Source organism: Dermacentor variabilis, chromosome 1 (assembly GCF_050947875.1).
Source record: "Dermacentor variabilis isolate Ectoservices chromosome 1, ASM5094787v1, whole genome shotgun sequence".
NCBI lineage: Eukaryota > Metazoa > Arthropoda > Arachnida > Ixodida > Ixodidae > Dermacentor > Dermacentor variabilis.
In genome coordinates this window covers 99035280-99055053 of record NC_134568.1, presented here as the reverse complement: position 1 = coordinate 99055053, position 19774 = coordinate 99035280, and the positions used below count along the sequence as shown (strand labels likewise).

Genomic DNA, 19774 nt, shown 5'->3' with positions numbered 1-19774 from the left:
TTCCGCCAATGGGCAGAACTGCGAATGAGATGTGCGAAAATTAAATGAAGAAATAATAGTGATAAAAAAAAAAACGAAAGCGTTTTTGGTTCGGATGGCTTCACATCACCGGTCTCTTCCCTTTCTGTTCTTCGCCGCTCGTTCTCGGAATAGAAGGTGGCCGACAGCTGAACCCGCTGTTTCCCTGCTATTTATCTTCGCTCGAAAGTACGCCTTGTCCGAGGAACCCAAATCAATTTTACTGCGCTGCTTCGAGCAGAGGAAGAAGAAGGAGAATATAAAAAAATAACAGGATTTCTTTTTCTCTCCTTTCGCGCTCCAGCCTTGCAACGGTGGCAGGGCGCTATCGAGTTCCGGATTTCGACGTTTTCTTTGAAAGCGTTCCTTTCACGTTTATCACTGCAGATGAGCTAGGCTGTGCGAAATTTCATTAAACATCGGCCCCAAACAAATGGTAAAGCAAGGAACACGGATCTCGGTCCACTGAGAGACGACATTTAGGGCAACAAAGCGGGAACCGGAGCCCGAGTGTGCCGAGAGCGCCGAGTCAGACACGAGGCGTGCAACAGCAGTGTATTTGTGCGTCGCTGCAGTTTTGCGCTTTATTCTCTGTGCATCGTTCATGCGCGAATTCGAGCCAGATTTTGGAGCTTAATCCCCGAGCAGACAGCATTTCTGCGGAGCCCATTCATTCCCTTCGGCGTTGATGAAGCTCAGCCCTACCTGTTCAAGCTGATTATACAGGGATAGTCCGGTTGTACCGGGAACACTCCGAGATTTATGCTGTATCTTGTTCTCTCGTGCGCGAAAAAACCGTTATGCATTGTTTTCAGGCACCAGGAGAGAAGAACTTCCAAGAAATGCATATATTTTTTTTTACGAAATTCGATGCTGTATGGCTCGGCTGACACAAAAGTACCGTCATTTACCTCGTTGAATCGCACGCGCTTATATTGATTGCCAAAAAAAAAAGAAAGAAAAAAGAATGTTACACAATGAGTTCAAGAGGCCTAATGTGCTCAAAGGAAAGTAACAAATACAATACGAGCCCCGAAGCGCGAATGGTGAAATGACGCAGAAGATAGGAACATCTCAAAGATTGCATCGCGTGGTTCTCCCTCAGCAATTCAGGAACACGTAGGACTATCTTGATTCACACGATATGACGCAGCACATATTCTGCGGCAATATACTACTTGCTATCGCTCTGTCTGCGTTGAACTTTGGGCGTAACTGCTCTTTTTTTTCGCCATGTTAAAATCGAGTTATGATATACATGCCTTTAGTGACACGTAAATACCAAGTTTGATCCGGAAACTGCGCAGCAAATAGCGTACTTTATTAGGACAACGAAGTTGGCAACGAATCATCATCATCATAATCATCATCATCATCATCATCATCATCATCATAACCATCACCACTACCACCACCAACAACAACAACAACAACAACAATAAAGTTGACGACGACGGCGACAAGTAGTCCTTTTTCAGTTTTCAGCCCGCCATAGTACATATAGCGAACGTGGAAACATTCAGACTGGATGAATGAACACTGACAACCGGAAACGTTTCGTATATGCTTGAAAAAATAGGCCGCACCTTCTGCGCCATTGACCAGATGTCCAGCTATAGCTTCACATCGACATTACGGAAAGTTTCTATAACTCCTGCCTCACGTTTTTTTTTTTTTATTCGGACGCCGCCCTCACGGCGACTGATCACTGCGACGATCTCTATGTGCAAAGCAAATGTCGGCCGTCCCCGGCCGTTGAAGCATTCCTGATTACAAGAAACATGATACAGTATAGCTCTAAACCTAGGGGGAACGTGTAGGTAATATTTAAGGTACTATAACGTTGGCATACATACTACTTACGTAATGTCTCCGGCCTCTTAGGGTTGTAATAAATGAGATGAAATGGAACTTAATCGAGCAAATGTGACGACGCCAACCGTCAGGAAGGGGCCCAATGAATGAATATTAGCTCGCGTGTCTAATCCGCTGTGATTGCTCAGTGGTTGTGCACTATTTTGTTGCTGAGCAAGAGGATGCAGGTTCGTTTCGCCACTGCGGCGGCTGCATACCGCGCTGGCCAGGGACACATAGTTTTCACGAATAGAAACCTATGTGGATCCGGCCTCAAATTCGTGCAACATGCTTCGTACAATTGCAGTATCATTTGTTTGATGTGGAAATTTCAGGAACGGCACGCCATGGTTACTCAGTTTATATAAACTTCATAGGGAACGCGAAGTGTATCGAGCAATATAAGGGAAAGGAAACCTTATTGGCATGTAGTTTCCGCTTTATCTGCAACTCGAATATTTTTTTTATTCGCACTGCAGCTATACCGACTTATTGCCGGCCTTCTAACAACCCCAGGTATGTGAAGACAGGCGACCGTGGTGTCGTGCGCGCTGCACGCGAACGGTGCCAGACGAAATGAGAAATTCCGAAATGTTGCACTATGCGCTGTTGAATAGGTTTTCTTGAAAGCGGAGTGGCCCCAAACATATCATTCTATTGTTTTTCTTCCTTGCGAAAACCCAGTGCAGTTGGAATATATTCGTGAACGAATGAGCAAAACATGCCGCCTAATCGTCCGTGTAAAGGAAAAAAGAGTGCTTTAGTTGAGCGTCTTTACGGTACGCTCCGCTCCGAGCTGCCCCGCTAAGCCACAGCGGAGCGACGGGCGATCTTCACGTTTTAGTTATACGTTTAGCGTAGCGGAGCGCACGGATGCATGGATGGATGTTATGAGCGTCCCCTTTGGAACGGGGCGGTGGCTTGCGCCACCAAGCTCTTGCTACTATGCTGCCTAATATCCTACCTAGATTCACCAATGAAAAAAAAACCACTATGAACTACCACGTCCAAATTTTCTGATACCTTATTGCGAACTGTGCTTTTGTACGTCTCCGTCTTTTGTCGTTTCCCTACTTTTCTTCCAACAATCCTCCAATCGCCTCTTACTGATGTCTATTGCGGACCTGTTTCCTTTACCACTGCTCCCGCTGAACCCAAGGGCTTCAAGGAGGCCAGTGGTGCCTAAATCGACCGCTGGATAGACGTCTTCACATTCTAATAAAATATGCTCCGTCGTTTCCCTAGCTTTACCGCAGCAAGCACATGCTTCTTCTTCCTTCTTATATCTCGCTTTATAGGTGCCTGTTCTAAGGCATCCCGATCTCGCTTCGAAAAGTAATGAGCTTCCCTTTGAGTTATCATAAATGGTTTCTTTCCTAATTTCGTTTTTTCCCCTTAAGTAGTTACTCATGGCAGGTTTCTTTTCCATTGCCGCCACCCATGAGATTAATTCAGCCTCTCTGACTTTCCGCTTGACCTTCTTTGTTGCTGTGTTGCCCACCCCACAGGCCGCATACTTGCTGGTAAGCTTCCTAGTTCTTTTCCTCCACTGTGAATCAATGTTTTGCCTGTACAGATACCTGAACACTCTCCCAGCCCATTTACTTTCCTCCATATTCCTCAGCCGTTCTTCATACTCAATTTTACTGCGAGCTTCCCTCACTTCAAAACTAGTCCAGCCCATATCCCCTTGCACAGCTTCATTTGTAGTCTTCCCGTGAGCGCCCAATGCGAGGCGACCCACTGACCTTTGGTTCCCGTCGAGTCCTGATTGTACCCCTGATTTAAAGCAAACAACCGCATTTCCAAAAGTAAGTCCTGGAACCATTACCCCTTTCCACATACCTCGGAGGACCTCGTACCTATTGTATCCCCATAGCGCTCTGTGCTTCATTATGGCTGCATTTCTCTTCCCCTTGACTGCTATGGTTTTTTCCTGTGTTTCCATATATCCGTTGCCTTCATTTATCCATATACCAAGGTATTTATATTCTGTTACCCGAGGTATTTCTTGGCCCTGTATCTCCACTGTCTGTTCACTGTTTTCATTGAATACAATAACACCTGATTTTCTAACACTAAATTTCAAACCTAAATTGTTGCCTTCCTGTCCACAGATATTAGCCAGAAGTTGCAAATCACTTTGCTTGTTTGCGAGCAACACAATGTCGTCCGCATAAAATAAACCTGGGAGTTGCTGCTCTATTACTGTACCTGCCTGTTTGTATGAGAGATTAAACCCGATATTACTTCCTTCTAGCGCCCTCTCCATCCTCACCATGTACATCATAAACAGCAGCGGGGATAAAGGGCACCCCTGCCTCAGTCCCTTGTTGATATGAACTTTCTCCGCGCTCCTCATCCCCTCCCATTCAACGCAAACAGTATTTTCTAGGTAAATCTCTCTCAAAAGCTGTATAAAATCGTTACCTAAGCCTTCCCCTTCCAGAATATCCCACAAAATGCTGCGGTCTACGTTGTCGTATGCTCCTGTAATGTCCAAAAAGGCCACATACAACGGTCTGCTTTCTGCTTTTGATATTTCAATACACTGAGTAAGAACAAACAAGTTATCATCCAAACGCCTACCTATTCTAAAGCCATTCTGAAGCTCTCCCAAAATGCCATTATTTTCTGCCCATGCTTGAAGCTTTAATTTGATTGCCTGCATTGCTAGCCTGTATATTACCGATGTAATGGTCAACGGTCTATACGAGTGAATTCTATCTTTCTCCCCCTTACCTTTATAAATTAAATTCATTCTACTTTGTCGCCAACTGTCTGGTATTCGTCTATCTTTTCAAGTTTTTTCAACTGCTTTCACGAGAGCTTCCTTACTTTTTGGTCCCAGTTCATTTATCAGCCTAACGGGAACCTCGTCTAGCCCTGTGGCTGTGCGCTTAGGAATTTTCTCTTCCGCTTTCTTCCAGTTTAAATTTGTAAGCACTAGCTCCTTTCCCCCTTGGGTCTCTTTCATGCTCTTTTTTTCTTCAAATACAACCTTGTCCTTGCCTTGGAAAGATTCGGCTGTTACTTTTTGGATGTAATTTATTGCTGCTTCTCCTTCCAGTCTGTTTTCATCTTCGTCTAGGATATGTTGTTGTATTGTTGTTGCCTTCCTGCCTAATAATTTTATGTGATTCCAAAATATTCTAGGTGCGGCCTTCTTTTTCTCACGTATTTCTGACAACCAACGTTCACTTTCACCTTTTAATTTTGCTTGCACCAGTATTTGAACCATAGACTTTTTCTCCCGGTATATTTCCCATTTACTGGTTACTTCATCCTGTGGCAACTGCGCCTTCTTTGCCTGCCTGTGCTCTCGAGATGCTTTCTGTCGTTCGGCGATCGCTTCTCGTATCTCCTTGTTCCACCAGCTTTTCGGTTTCTTTTTTCCTTTCCAATGAACATGTTGTTTCTCTTTCCGTATTTCTGTCGTTACTACACTTAGAAGCTCACCATATTCCCACCCCTTACTTGGCGACTTGCCAATTTCTTCCTCCACTCTAGTGGAGGAAGTTCGTAGTTGCAGCGCCCCCTGGCCAAATTCAGGGTAATGAAAGAAAAGAAAAACACCTATTGATCACTCTTATACAGTAAAACGCATATATGTATATATATAACTTATTTCTCCATGAAGTATCTAGACGTGCGCTTGTAATGCGTTACCGGTCCATTTTATCCAACGGAAAATAAAGCTGCGTCTTGGGGAACGCCACGTGATAGCCAGCGCGCTTGCTTTCTGCATCCAATCCAATCCTTTCCGACGCCAACGCTAGCCAAAGCGCTGCGCAGCACGCTCCGCTCAGGCAGCTTCTCAGCGGACCGTGTTCATCGCTCCGCTAGCCCGCTTACGGCTAAGCGGACGACGCATGCGCATTCGCGCTTCCGCTCCGCTTAGCTGCTGAGCGGAGCGTAAACACGCTCAACTAAAACTCTCTAAAGAGCGAATTCGAGATCCGCGCGAAGGTGGGCATGCTTTCTTGCGTTTTCTGAAACATTTATACAAGGTGTCAGGCTTCCTGAATACGGAAGGCAGCTGGCGGTTGAATTAAGCAAGCGAGAAAAAAAGAAACAAAGAAAGAACATTTGTTGGTGTTGTTCTTTTACTCTCAATTCCGACGTGGGAACAATAGGCATCTGTTTTTTTTTTTTCAGGCAGGAAAGAGTGGAAGGTCGAGGTGTCCCCGAAAGAGCTTCTGCACGAGATTTCGAAATTTCGACAGAAAGGCAAAGATATAAGCCACTAGACTACTTCAACCGATTAAATAGAAGCGGTAAGGAAGGGGAAGAGGAGGTCGTGGCCGAGAAATCAAGAGCTACGGGTGCAATACCGAGTGCTCGACCGACACGTAGGGAATCCTAAACCGTTGAAGAAAATGACAGCAAATGCACAAAAAAAGTCATGGAAGGTAGAAAATAAAAGTGTATTGGACTGTGTAAATACAATAACTTTATTCTTTGTTTCTGCTACGTAGCATATAATGCGTTTTTCTTTATCATTATGTCTCTCGGAAATGCTCCATCATTCCGAGTTAGACCTGTTGGTTCCGGGTGTACAAACCGCTGGTGAGCACTGTGGCTCCTGCGCCGATTCACCTGTGAAATATTATTACAAGTATAAGTAAACCATGGAAGCACTGAACAATTATGACTACAGACCACTACGGCGCCTTGCTCTTTGATCTGTGGCTCGAGCGGCCAGTCGCGCGGCAATTTTGGGTGTATTCGCGGGCTGTTTTGACGCTCAGAAAAACACTTTTACGTAGCATTTATTGAGCAACAAAAAGCTGAATCGGGAGTCTTTCATGTCGCTCTACAATTTTATCATTGACACTTTTCATCTAATTATAACTTGTGAGAAGTTAAATAATTAATTAATTATTAAATAATTAATTAAAACTAATTTCCTAATTACGTGGAACGAAAAAAATAGTTTGAGTATCTCCAAGCGACGGCAAGCAACATTACCTTGGTTCTGTCCAGCTACGTGGCATTTGCATATTTTTAAACTATGGCTGAAGTTAGCTGGGACACCCTTTATATCGATCTATCATCCGGAAAGCTCACGAAATACGGTAGCGTTCGTGAAAGAACAGCAAATATCTCGCGCTTAACTTTCCGCGGGTTCACTCTCACGTTAGTACTGCGCGACATAAGGAAGCTGACGTCGAGGCCCACGCACCGATCTCTTGTTCTTTAATGGCCGAAGTTTCAGTGTGTAAACCTCATCCAGAAGGCAGGCATCCGTGCCCATTTTCAATCGCTTTGAGTTCAGGCACGTGAGCCTTGCGTGGCCAAGTGGTTTCGCCGCGAGCAAGCCTCACTACTGTATTGCTAAGGATCGAGGGTCTGCCCAGCGTGGCCACTTAAAACGCCGTGTTCTCTGCTTTGTTTCATGCGATGAGGCATGAGATAGCGACCACTTTCATTGGCCGTGCGCAAGCTACTGTGATAAAAAGGAACTTTTCTTGAGACCCTATAGAAGAAGTAAATTTAGCATTTGGGCTGGATCCATCATTTTCCCGCAAGAAAGTTTCACGCCTCCTACTTGTATTCCTAAGAAGCACTTTTCTGTTGCACGAATTGTGAAATTCACATTGCAAGTTATGCTCAGGTCGCGCAACTACCGGCCTCCATTGCCAGTGTGGCTGCCTGTAGACACCGGCCGTCACCACTGCCGCCACCTCCGCCGCAACAACAACAACAACAACAACTACAACTGTAATAATCGATCAATAAAATGTTACACCCATCCACTACTGTACAATGGCTTGGTCCGCGCTTCCGGTTTTGTTTCTAAGCACTCTGTTGCAATAAGTAGACATTAAATGGAAGGGACATGTAGAAAGTGTGCCTGGTGTTCGTGTATGCGTCGTTCTTTTTGATATTTCCTTCTTTCTTTTGCTTTTTTGTTGATTGAGTAACAAAAAATTTCGGATTCTGGGATAGCCGGCTCTGACGTAGCCTACTTTCCCATGTTTCTGCATCAAAAAAAGAAGAAAAAAGACATTCGGCAGACACATTAAAGACTGCTTACGTGTTGAAATGCAAAAACATTATAGTCGCTTTTTTTCTGCGCTTCCCTTGTCCGCGAAAGCACCTGCCTGCGTTTTAACTGTGTCTCGGTAAGGCCAAATGAAAACGCGCCAAGTGTCTCAGCGCGCTCACTTGCCCGCGAGGAGTTCATAACTCGAAGGACCGCTCAGTGGCATTCAGTTGGACATTAGGGCTTTTGATTTTATACACTCATTTTATACACGCGTGACGTGGCGCCACCTCCTACCCATTCGCTTTGCCGTCACGTGCCCAACGACCCACGCTCTAGGCCTCACGTTTAGTCAACCAGATGGCTGGCAATTATCACTAAGCTTATGAGCCCGCCCTTATTTACAAGTATCTAGACACGTCACCGACACATGTCACACCTTTACTAACATAAAAGCAACATTAATAAAATGAGGATTTAAACGCAACCTTCACCGACAAATCACCAATGCCCTTTTATTTTTCAGAAAAGTAGCACTCCGCCGACTGGCTCGAATGAGGCGTATTATGAGGCCGTTCTTCTTTGTTTTTTCTTTAAATTATTCTGTCCCTTATTTTGCTGAATTAACTACCGGTTGCTATGTATATTGTTTCTGGTACTTATCGCATATTATACCCATGTATGACTGTAGGCTTTGGTGGCACCATCCCCTGTTATCACTATCTTAATGCTTGATTCCAAGGCATCCCTCCAGAGTTTACCCTCGGCAACGCATCATGGATCTCATGAGCAGCTCGTCACAGAGATCAGACAAGTACACCATCGAGTAGTTAACGAACGAATGGACATAATATATCAATGGTTGCCTAGTGACTGTGGCATGCATAGCCACGATCAAGCGGACGATCTGCCCATGACGGCGTCAGTTGCGCTGCCTCTCCTCTTTCGAGAGCCGACGCATTGAAATAACTTCCCCCGCTGGCACGTAACATATCATTGGTTCAATGGAATTCATCCGACTTCAAAATGCATGCCTTCATGCCCTGGACTCTAATTTACAGCTTCTTATTCGGTCCGAATTTGCACGACGTGACTGCACCCTTCTCGTCCGTCTATAGCCTGGCGTAGCATTTTGAAATGCCTACTACTTTCTGAACGGAATGGCCAATAGCCCACTTTGTGATTTCTGCGGATGCAGCGAAGCGATCGCGCCCCTTCTTTGCGAATGTCCTCGTTTCAAAACACCAAAAACAGCCCTAACAGTCACGCTAGACCAACTTGACAAGCCCCCACTCACAATGTTCTTGGAAACTGGTCTACACAAACATCAGCGCGAGCCGCTATGAGGGTATTGGTGCGTTATTTAAAAGACGCCGGACTCTGTGTCAAGTTGTGACTGTGCACTGTGACTTAGAATGTACTAGTGGGGCACTGACAGTGGTAGCACTATGTAACGCCTTCGCAGGCTGTGTGACAGCGCCCACCGAAGCAGTTCTGTATTTATGTGCGTCTGTGTTTCTTTTCGTATTCTTTTCAAGTGAATCTTGTATTGCCTCACGCGTGTCGGTGTCGGTGTTGCCGTAAAAGAAAAACCTCATGCCGCACGAAAATAAAAAATTCCTTGTCGGGCTGCGGACTGGAACCGCCGACCTTCAGGTGGCGAGACCACCACGCTAAGACATTCAGCCACTGGCAGTTCGTCATACACATCCTTTAAAGTGGGTTTTATAGGAATGAAGAAGTAGACGCAGCGCAAGGCGTGAGCCAATCAGAGGAGTCCTCTCTCTCCGGAGGAGAGAAAGCGTGTGCTCGCGTATTCACGTATTCGCTTGCCTCGCGCCCGCCGTTTCCCGCCAGTTCAAGCCCGGCAGTCAGATGGGGAGGCCGCGTTTCGTTCGTTCTGCCGAAGAGCAGGCTGCGTTGAAGGAACGGCAGCGGGAGCGGACGGCGCATTGTGCGTTCGGCCGAAGAACACGCGGCGTTTGATGAGCGCTGCCGGGAAGTCGCTTGAGAAAGGGCGCGTCGTCGACGTGCTGACCTTGCCGTGAGGAAGCGCGAAGCCGATGCGTTACGACAACGAAAAGCTGCGGATCCCGAGCTTCGCTTGCACCCCTCTTCCCAGTAGCGGAAGGGCGGTCAATTTTTTTCCCTCATCTATCGCATCCCTCTTCCCCTACCCCGGTTCAGGGTAGCCAACCGCAGATAATCTCTGGTTAACCGCCCTGTCTTTCCTTTGCCTTTCTTTCTCTCTCTCTCTCTTCGTACTTATTCCTATCAAGAAATAAATCATAAATAGAAGTTTCGTTCAAGCTGTCTTCTGACGTTCGTATGCTCCTGGTGCTACTTCCCATTGGTAGCCGTCTTTAGTGAGCAGTTGCGTCACACGAATAGGAAACGATTTGCAGCGTTATACTGAACGCGTAAGGAAACTGTCACGATGGCTATGGTGGCTAAGATACTTGAGATATTCTTACTTGTTTCGGCGAGTCGGCACTGGCAGCGCCGCCCCTTCCCCTCCCTCCCGTTTCTCGCGTTAATCACGAGTCATGTGAATTTCATATTGCCAACTGTAGGTGCACGCCATGCAAAAGTAAATGCGTTGTGTAAACATGTTTCTTTATCAGTTCACTGATAGATGAGCGACCCGTGTTCACAAGCGTTGAACATATTCCGCAATCTCGCAAGTATTTACCGAATGCCCTTAGCCAGACAGCAGTCATTTACTCTTCTCACGCTTGCTTCCTGCGGGCTTCATCGCAAGCGGTGACGCCATTGTGCGAACTACGCTTTCGTGCAGAGTGGGATTCAGTGTTTATTAGAGAAAAGAAATCCCAAGGTACGTTTCAGAACATTTGATGGCCTTTCTCTTCGTTTTCGGTTATCAGGTGTCTTTAATTTAGAATTTAGAACACGCTCCTACGCCGCCACATCACTTATCGTCGAACATTCGACGTTGAGTTCTGTTTAGAACGCTCTTGTGCTTTAAAAATGGCTTCTGTGCTCTCCCCTTCGTGCGAGTATCGATCTTACGAACCGAGTGCTTGGCTTCGAATGCGATTACAAGCTGCTGCCAGCCGTTTCTGTTAAATGTGACCACGATCGTCATGGATCCCTTTGCTAATGGCCCAAACAACTGCGCCAAGGCGCACGTTTACATCTCGGCAACGCGCGGATCGTTCCCACGTGCCTGAATATTGTTATCGGTTTTTCCGGACTCTGAAGTTTCGCTATAATTTTGTGTCAGGTTAATGTGGAATGTCCCTTTATCGCATAAAGAAAGGCCAGATGAATGAACGAGGTCACGTTTCCTTTGTTTTCTTTCTTTTTCATCGCGCACAACACACAGCGACTGGGTGAATATGCCTCAGGAATGAAGGGGCTCGTTCCTCAAATCTGGCTGGTAAGGGGGATTTTGCCGCTTTTAACCAAGCAGCGGAAGGAGAGTTTGGGAGCTTTCGTTCTGTCTAGACTGCATCTAAGGAGTAAGCTGTGACTGTTGCTTAGCTTTCCGGTTTTGTAGTTTTAGTGATTGTAGACGACCTGAGTGTGCGTATACGCAGATGGGGGCAAAGGACGGGTCTGGTTCTGCCTTCTGCTTGCTTTGAGGATGTATTTTAACTCGAAAGTAGCTTGTCAGCATGGTTCTATACCGTTCTATTTGGGCACATTCGCCAAGATGATAGGTAGTACAAAGGAAAGGGAAAACGTATCATGGCTCTCCATACCTTACAGGTACTAATTGTAGATCACAGTGTTTGACACCATCTTGTTTGAGCGATGGGAGAGCCGTCTGAGGCAACATCTTCGTCAGCTTTACCTTTTTGAGTGAAGCAGCTCCTACGGTAATCCTTAATGGGTGTCTCATGGCTGGTTTGATTTAAGGCTTACCATAGATGAATGAAAAAGAGCGAACGTGACGCCGTAGTGCTCTTGGTAATTCACGATCAAGTAACACATGAGCTCATCGCGGTTTTTCATCCAGACGATGGGAAACACTGCGGCGTCGTCAACAGAGGTGATAACCTTTTTCTAAGCCACAGAGTGTATGAATACTCTTTGCTGGTTAAATCACGCTGTGGACCCGTACTATGGTCGCTTTCGAGCAACAGCAAAGATGTCAGTCAAGGCACAACAGCTCAAGAGAAAGGGAATATTTACTGGGAACAACTTCACTTGCGCCCCTTTTTTGTAAATCCGTTACAGTCTGAACAATCGCCCCCGCCCCAAAAAAAAAGACAAAAAGAAAAAAACGTCCAGACTGTGAGCCACAATTCATTGTTGTTGGTGCTGCTGTTGATGGTGATGATAGCTGATTACAGTATTGTTCATCTGACTTCAAAGTATACAAAAGCAGGCAATCGGGTTCATTTACAGCAGGTACGCAGGGTCATTATTTTCCACCTTCGTCGTATGGTTGTGTCTTGTCGCTTGAGTCACACATGTCACCCGCCTAGCTACAGTAAATCGATGTATGGATGGAGGGGTCAGGCGTTTTCAACGAAGGCGGTCTCTTCGACCCAGCTTGAAGCAAGGAGTTGAAATTGTGCACGCATCCCCTCCCATAGCTGCGCCTATATCGTTTGATAGTGGTTAGGCGGGCATAACGTGGCGTCCGAATGCACTAACAATTACTTTATTTATGTCGTTTTTTTAGGGCTTTAAGTTTTTAATTTTCACCTCACATGGCGGAACTATGAATTAACTTGGATGGCTAGGCTGCCAACTGAGCAGTTTGCACGGAAAGTGTGACCTTATGTTTCTCAGTTGTATGCTGTTTTACTTATGTGTAATTGTGCTTCAGGTAATGTACATTATTAACGCTAGTGGAAATTTGTTTTACGCACCCACCCTTTCAAGTCATGCACTGACTATGAATATGGCCGTGAAATAATATAAAAGCTGTGCTGCCGCTTGAAGAAGACTTGTCGGCATTTGCTTCAAGCTAGCTCCGTCACGTGCATTTGATTTACTTACCACTGGCCGACAAGCCCCCCCCCCCCCCCCAGTATTATTTAGAATTCTCACATTAAAGACGTCATTGTGCGCCCTTCCTTCTTTTGTGTGTGAACCGCATGAGAATACAACATGTTCATCCCTGTCATTGTTTACATCCACGCATTTAAGGCCATGTTGCAAGTGTTTTAATTTGCACTGCACTTGTAAAAGGTATGACACACCACCTACAGCATTGCGAACGGATCACATTGGTTATGAAGCGCATCGAATCACCTGCGATGCCTCGTGCAATATGATGTGCCTGATTTTGGGGAAGAAGCGGTCTCACAGTGCGACCGGCATTGTAAAGCGTTTATCTTATAGAACAGCTAATACCATAGAGTTTCCTACGGATATTAGAGGGAACTCTGGCGCTGCGATGGTTCAGCCATCATGGAAATAGCACACGGATTCGTCTGATCTTCGTGCTTGGGGCGTCAGACGTTCTTGTGGGTTCGTTTATTGCGCCTCATCATGGGCCTAATTTGACCATATTTCAAAGCAATTTATATGTATTTTTAATGTAGAAGGCAACTGACTCAGCAAGCACGCATAATCGCTGCTAATCGCAGTCGTTCCGCTAGTCCTTACGTCCGTGGCCTAATGGTTTCAATACCGGGCCTCTGTGCTAGAGGTCCAGTGTTCTAATCTTGTCATCGGATAATTTTAATAATGTTTACTGAATTATTTGTAACGCAGTACTCTCTTTAATATGATCACCTTGCAAAGTCACGAAGGCAAAGGGGCGAAGTTTAGGCAAATCCGTGTACTGCCCATCGCAAGTACCACTCCTTGAACGAGGGCCTTTCGCGCCTGAGCAAGGTTGTTCTGCCGTGCCTGTCAATGCCTTTGCCTCGGTGCGCCCAAGTCATGCAGGCGTAGTCCCGCACACTCTGCGCAGCTGGACGGTCACATGCAAGTTCTGACGTTTATCGGATTTTCACTGACTTCGAGGTATCTTCTATCGCAAGTTATGTGAAGTTGTCTTCACTAAAAGCTTTTCTCTTATGCCTTCATCAGAATGCTTCAAAACTTAGTCTACTGCGCCTAAAGACAGCATACGTTCAGTCAGGCCCACTTCGTCCGTGGTATATATAAATGGTGCACCAGTGTCCAGGTTCCACTTCAATTATAGATAACAACAGCTAGCTGTATAACAGCTGGCGAGCGGCAGCCAACGTTGTATAGCCTATATAAGGAACTATGCTGAATGGAAAATCTCAACTGCTCCGTGCGTCGCAGCTTTGCATTTATCCTAAAATATTTAAACAGCCTGCGCCACGGTGACCGCGTAGACCCGTGCACCGCGATTGTTTACCCTCATGTGTGCGTCAGATATACATTGCCTGTAAAAGGAGCGGTGAGGGACGTGCAAGTGGCCGCACGCGCACGCGTACAACACACGCACGCACACACAACTAACCTCGACGGGCGGCTTGCCTCGAGGCGATCTCCAACGTGGTTTATTTCCCACTCGGGGCCATTCGATACGGTCCTGACCTTTATTTTTAGCGTCATCGATTTGAAGGGGACTACCGGCGAAAGGGTCGGGCAAGAGGGTGAAAGACAAAGGGGCGCCGCTGCACCATGTCTGGCTGTTGTGTACCACTGAGACGCAAACCGCAAATCGCCTCCCCCTGCACCCGAGAATCGATCCCCGCAGCGACAAGCAAGCGGGCGGGCAACGAGACATGAGAGACGACCGGCTTGAGGCCTGGTGCCCCAACTTTTCGAGCCGAAGTTTTCGTTGCAAGAGGGCGTCGCTGCAGACTGTCCGGAAGTTGAAACCCTGTCGTTCGCCCTCTTGCCACGCATCCGTGCAGCCTTTACCGTTCGCGCACGAGCATATGAACGGACACAGACAAGGAGGACCGTCTGTTTTTTTCGTCACAAGTGGCATTAATACACAAGTACATGTCCGGATGACTACAGGTTTCCTGGCCTATAAGAACGCAGGCACGATAACGTTTGCAGAAGCAGTGTCGCAGACATGAGTGCAGCAATCGCAATTACCGACAAGAGAAATAGCGCAGTAGCCTTTCAGTCCTAGGTGCCGAGTAACCGGAAGAGGTCGCGCGAGTCCGAAAAGAAAGCAACAAAGAAAACTTGGTGTCAGACGCCTGTTTGGGGAGGGATCGAGATGTTTTCAACTATGGACAGGAAATATATAAAGGACGTGAACGCTTCCTACTCGACACAGCAGGTAGATTCCGAATTGGGACGGAGCCGTAGGAACAAATAAGGCGCAGTAACGCGAAAGGTAACAAAATGGATACGCGGCCAACAGTGGAGGCATTTACATGCGTAACACACGCGCTGCGCGTCGGAGCAGAATAACAGTGGCAGTTCGCGATATGGGAAGCGATCGTGCGAACTGTTATTGCCACTGACCGAGATCAAGGCGAACTACATGAGCGCTGGCGGGGAGGGAACGAAGTAACAAAAAAATGCCGGCACTGATCAACGCGGAGAAAAATGCGGGATACGTGCGCCGGAGACTCCGTGGATAGGCGTGCTCACGTCGCAGCTCAATCTCTTTCGGGCGTTTCCGCAATGCCTCTACCCAGCAGAGGAAATATACGAAAACACGCGTGCCGTGTAACTTGTTTCGCTCCCCGAGTTGCGTACAGCACTGTCAGTGATTGCCTTCGCATCTTTGTGGGTCGAACTCAGAGAGTCCCTTAAAAGACAGGACACTTGCGACTTCGTAATGAGTTTAGTGTTTTGCTACCCGTCTCGTGTTTTTCTTATTGAGCGCATGCAAGTTTGATGTGCTGCGCCGTGTCGTAATACTGCGAAATAACGAGCGAAGTGCAGAGCTCCTCCTACTACCACAAGTGGAGCGCCAATACGGTAATTTAATTAAACATCAGCCTGGCACGTAGCGTTGACGCAAGGGCCCTTGCCGTTCCCCTAGAGCAACTTTTTCTTTCTTTTTAATGCGAAAGCATTATATGCACCATTGCGCGAAAATCCGGTGTCGTCGGCGTCGCCATCGAGCGATGGTACAAAAAATGGCCGACGGTGCAAAGAATAAGAACACGTCAAAAAATGCTCCGGCTGACGTCAGATTTCTCATGGAGGTCCTTGTAATCAAAATCATTTAATGGCTTTGAAGAGAAAAATTCCGTCAGGGTTGGGAATCGAGCACGCTTCCCCGACGCCACGGTGGCTCCACGGTTCTGGCTGACTAAATGTGTGCCGTGTGAGCGTATTTTTCGATTTATGAACAACTAGCGGGAAAGCGAGAAGAAAGGGGGTTAACCGAGGGGCCCGATTTTTATTAGTCATATCATGAGAAGCCAACAAACAGTGACACCAAGGACAACATAGGGGAAATTGCTGGTGCCTAATAGATGGAATGAAGAAACGATAAATTAATGGAAATTAAAGTGGAGGAAAAAACAACTTGCCGTAGGTGGGAGCCGAACCCACAATCTCCGCATTTCGCGTGCGATGCTCTACCAGTTGAGCTACCGCGGCGCTGTTTCCCCCTCCACTTTCTTGGGTATTTATGTGTACTAGTAGAACCCTGGGAGTGTTAGCCAGCGCCACCACTCACAGCCCTTGGCGGCGGACGTGGAACGTCCTTATTGCCGCATGCGTCACGAGAACTTGATCTTTTTGGGTGAAGGCAACTGGTCAATAAACCCACATATGCAACCTGAAGGCATCAATGTTGCCGGATTCGAGACCCTCGTTATGTAATAAACGAGAAGGAAGGGGGTTAACCGAGGGGCCCGATTTTTATTAGTCATATCCTGAGAAGCCAACAAACACTGACACCAAGGACAACATAGGGGAAATTACTGGTGCTTAATAAATGCAATGAAGAAACGATAAATTAATGGAAATTAAAGTGGATGAAAAAACAACTTGCCGCAGGTGGGAACCGAACCCACAACCTTCGCATTTCGCGTGCGATGCTCTACCAATTGAGCTACCGTGGCGCTGTTTCGGGAAAGCGGGAAAGCGGGTGAATTTTGATTTAACGTTACCTAGGCGCTGTTAGAAAGAAGGCGAGAGCTTACGCAGACAAGGAACGGTGCGGGAAAAAAACACTTCATCAAAGGGACTATAATGTTTTCGCCTTCCCGCACGTAAGCAGCCGTATGTGTTCCTGTCTATTTTTTTTTTTAAGAGACGCGGGGTTTTCATTTGCACACGCTGTGCATTATTGCGACTCAAAGTCGAGGACGAGAGACGAACTCTTGGAGCAGACGAAGAGGAGATGAAAAGCTTTATACGATATGTACAGATATAGCAGGTAATGGCACAAAAGTAGTGGTAAGAGCGCACCAGACTGACGGGGCGCCTGGTGACTCTCTTTCTCCTAACAATGAGCCGGTTCTGTCTTAAATACCTTTGGCGAGCCGCCGTCGGCAGGAACGAGGCAGGGCGTGTTCTGACGGCACCCGTGTCGCATTCCTCTTTCGTCACGGCAGCAGTCTTGGTGCAGCGCGCCATCGGATTCCTCAGTTCGACCCACGGGAAGTGGTCGGCAGTTTCGTGGAACTTTGAGGGTTCGTACTCATAGTTGGGCGAGTTGGCTTGACACCACAATCTCAAGGTTGTCAGTGGATGTTTGAAGGTCAGCACAAGGACTACCACTTCAGAAGAGCGAGGGGCGGGGGGTGGCGGAGGGCCGTTGCATTTATGACAGGCAGGCAGTGTGGCACAACAGCTTGCAGGAAGTCACCTGGAGGAAACGCTCAAACACGGCAACAGACGCCCTGGATATTTCCCGGCCGTCATGGATTGCTCTTTAACGCCTTCTTTAGCCTAACAAGTTCATTCGAGCTCCTCCTGAAATTCCAGTGCCTCTTCTACCTTGAGCTTTCAGTGTTTTATGTGGTGGGGCGAGGTACTTTTTCGCACGCTGCAGAAAAATATAGCGAGTGCAGTGCATAAGAAGCGCTGAAAATCTCGCGTTCGAAGAAGCGCCTATTGGACCGTTTTCAGAAGGAAGAGCGCTAAGAAGGATCTCGTTGCGAACGAGTATGTCTGTGATAATTTTCGGCGCGGCAAACACGTCTTCGCACGTGCATGTGGACATCTAATGATGGTGACTTTCACCATGCAAATGCGTCACTGAGAAATAAAGGTTAAAGAACAATGCACACGCACACACAGAAAGTTGGTATCCAAGTACAGGGTAATTGAAAGTGTAGATAGATAACCAGAAGTCACCAAAAAAGTGAGAGAAACAGAAACAGTAAATTGTATAAGAAGAATGAAAAAAAGATGACTGTCGACGGTAACGCGTTAGCCTTGAATCAGTATAGAGACACAAGATATTGCCACTGTCGAAAAGAGTTACGTATGAGGCGGGTACTTGAGCGGGACTCCTCTTTCCTGGTTCCCTAAGAACGCTCGGTGCCACCTGGAGCTGTTGCCGCAAAGCCTTCGCATGGCATCCGAAATGCACGGCGCGCCGGTGCGTACGAACGCTGAGAAACGCGCCATGCGGCTCTCTCGCGCTTCTTTCTAGAGACGCTGCGCCATCTAGTTGCACTGCCGAGAAATCCGCGCATGGCCTCCGAGACAAGAAGCGTGGCGCGCCGATGCGTGCGAACGCTGATAATTGTTCCCTCGCTTGGCCGCACACTCAGTGGCACATACTCAGCCACCCAAGTTGGCGAAAGGTTGAAGGGCGCCACATACCCAGTGCATTTATGGCGCAGCCTGCTATTGGGTTCGGGTTGCTGTCCTTCAGGAACCCTTGGGAGGTGGGCTTCTTTTCACTCAGTATCGGAGAAATTTAAGGCATATTTTGTAGAGCGTTACATTCGCAGTGGCACATACCTAGTTACCCAAGTTGGCGTCACAGAAGTTCTTTGAAGAGCGACACACCTACTGGCACATGCTCAGTGACCCAAATTGGCATCAAAGAATTCCTTCCAACAGCGGTGCCTACCCAGTCCCGCATCTGCAGTGACCCATATCGGCGGGAAAGAGTCTTGTTGAAGAGGCAGAAGAGCGACACGTATGCACAGCTTGCCACATACTCACTGACCGAAGTGGGTCGGATGGTCGGTTTCGAACCCTGTGACCTCGGCACAGTAGCTTGACGCGCTACCAATTCGATGACTGTCTACCCAGTGACCCAGGTAGGAGGGAAAGCGGTTAGATATAAACATACAAAAATATAGATAGATAGATAGATAGATAGATAGATAGATAGATAGATAGATAGATAGATAGATAGATAGATAGATAGATAGATAGATAGATAGATAGATAGATAGATAGCCCCCGAAAAGTATGTGAAATACGCAAATAACGCGAAAGCATAAAAGATCCTGGAAGTTTACAAGACTGGGAAGAAATAAATTAGAAAGAAAAATTCGTACGATATCTCAAAGCGCAGTGCCTTGCTGTTTGAGGCTCTCGCTGGTTGCGTAAGGTCAAATACATACCGGAGCAAATATTCGCAAGAAGATGAGGCATCTGCATGCTGCAGCAAAAACCCGGAGACTAGTCAGCACAATAAAATGAAATTCGAAACTATTTACCCATCGAGATCCGTAGGTAACGTACACCTGCAAGAAGCGCATGGATTTGAATTGGACTGAAGCAACAACCGGTAAACAGTCGAAATAATCAAGAGACGTTTATACTATTGGTGCAGAAAGAGCAGGGAATATATTTATATGATCGAATGCGTTAGAGCGTAGGTCGCGCTGCAAGGTAGATATAGAAGCTTTAAGGAAGAGAAAATAGATTAAGGATATGTACGTAAAATTCTAGGCTGTAAAGCATGTATTAATACCTGATTAACTCAGGCGCGCTAGGTGAATATTTGTTACCACCCGGTTCTAAAGGCGATGTTAATAAAATCTGAGGACACCTAAGCATCGCTTATGAGTTGTGAATGCGAAAGCATTAATGTCCAATTGAACGCCGCTGAGTGGTCCT

General features: G+C 46.8%; 1 protein-coding gene across 1 annotated transcript in view; it reads left to right on the top strand.

Moving 5' to 3' along the window:
* Positions 1-19774, top strand: part of LOC142581575 (frequenin-2-like) — a 331934-nt gene that overhangs the window by 124857 nt on the left and 187303 nt on the right. The gene's annotated exons all lie outside the window — the stretch shown is intronic.